Raw genomic sequence first — 1,754 nt, 5'->3', positions numbered from 1 at the left:
TTGTCAAACTCAAATCTAAGTCCAGTAAACCAAAACTTCGAAGCAAATATCTTTGACCAAACTACCAAAGGGTCATAATTTTATTCTTAATCTTAACTGGATTCAAAGAAGGATTTAAATTAATTACGGTCTATACTTCTTACCGAGACTAATTTTCTTTGAGAAATAAACCATACCACGTTTTTGACGGATCTATTCCGGAAATTGAACTTCTCTTTTCCTTCTCCAAATTCCGGCATTCCTGTAACATCATCATTCTACTCATGATCACTTCAATTTTTCAAATTGGGATACTCGATTTGCCATTCCCCTTAACTCACCCAAATCGAAGCAGATGAAAAAAAGGAAAAAAAAAAAACTTAAAATGCAAATTCCAAATCAAACCCAAATTTTCAGCCTGATACGTAACAGAAAAACTTACCTTCTTCAATTTCTTCACAGCCGTTGGGTGATTATGTGTGTCAGTTGATGTGATTTTTCCTCTTTGAATCAACATTGAATTGGATTAATGAGCTGAACAAAAAATTTAGGGGTTCTGTGGAGCTGAACAAATAATGAAATCAATTCCCCATCAGTTGTTTCTCTGTCTTAATCAAGGAACTTTGTGTCTGTTTCGATAAAAAATGATTTTGATCTTTGATGTAACGGTATGTCTGTCTGCTGTGTCTCGTTTTTTGACCAAATATTTGGTTATACTCAGCCCAATGTGGTTGTTCTAAGAGAATAGATTTTGGTCGTTTTGTGTCGTTATGAGTTTCGATAGATTTTTAGGAAAAAGAAACTGAGAATCGTATTTGACCTTCAGTTTGATGTAATTCACGAAGACGCGGAAGGGTACTCGAGTCGTTTCAGGTACCAAAAAAAAAAAGGTCGTACCAGACAACGCCTTCTTTTATTTATATTAGAGTAAAACCTCCATATATTGATACTCTAGATATTAATAACCTCTACAGAGAAATCCGTTAGAATGGAAGTTTTCGAAAACCCATGTTTGGTTCCTCTCTTTTCTAAAAACCGCCATTAAAATAGTATATATTTGTAGGCCAAACATAAGATGTACGGTTGAGAATTACTAGTTTTAAATTGAATTTAGATTTCCATATATTGTTTGAAACTAAATTAACCTTTATCCCTAATATAGTACTAATAAAGAATTTTTTAAATTCCACTGATTTACGGTCAATAAGGCTTGGGCGATATCTTTGGCAGGTGATAGAAAATATTTACCAAATTTAACATCGAATTAATAATGGGTCATTAGTCATTACCGTTTTTTGTGGACGTTGTTTAAGAACTTGTTTAAGGGAGGTTCTTCTTTTCTCTTTCATTTTCCATGTTCTCAAACATCAATTATGGAGAAGATAACACATTAACATGAATCCATCGCAGGTTAGCCTAATAATCCGATATCCATTTTTTTTATAATTTTGTTTTTTTTGCTCCGGACATCAATATGATTTGTTGCTTAAATCTGCTGAGGCGGTGGGAGTTATTGCTTCTTTTTGGCTTGAACTTCTCCTCGATCAAGCTTAATCAATTGGCTTTAAAAATTTTGTTAATATTTTCTCACAATGAGTGTGATGTTGCTTAACAGGTTTCATGAAATTAATCAACAAAAAACATCATATGAACTATAGCGATTGATTGCTCCTGATTATCTACGATTGATAAATAATGTTGTAAAGGAGTTTTTATGATCGTCTCTAACATGAATCACAGATATTTCTTTTTACTTTTTTTTTTTTTTTTTTTTT

General features: G+C 32.4%; 1 long non-coding RNA gene across 4 annotated transcripts in view; it reads left to right on the top strand.

Moving 5' to 3' along the window:
- Positions 1 to 1,206: 1,206 nt before the first annotated feature.
- The window catches only part of LOC113328388, a 3,036-nt gene continuing 2,488 nt past the window's right edge, over positions 1,207 to 1,754 (top strand). For 2 of the 4 annotated variants that reach the window (XR_003349377.1, XR_003349376.1), the window contains exon 1: positions 1,210 to 1,389. This is a non-coding gene — a long non-coding RNA (uncharacterized LOC113328388). Of the gene's footprint in view, positions 1,390 to 1,754 lie in introns of all 4 variants that reach the window. The other 2 variants (XR_003349375.1, XR_003349378.1) reach the window with 2 other exon arrangements.

Source organism: Papaver somniferum, unplaced genomic scaffold, assembly GCF_003573695.1.
Source record: "Papaver somniferum cultivar HN1 unplaced genomic scaffold, ASM357369v1 unplaced-scaffold_107, whole genome shotgun sequence".
NCBI classification, from domain to species: domain Eukaryota; kingdom Viridiplantae; phylum Streptophyta; class Magnoliopsida; order Ranunculales; family Papaveraceae; genus Papaver; species Papaver somniferum.
The sequence above is the reverse complement of the archived record's forward strand: the minus strand, read 5'-3'. Positions and strand labels throughout refer to the sequence as shown.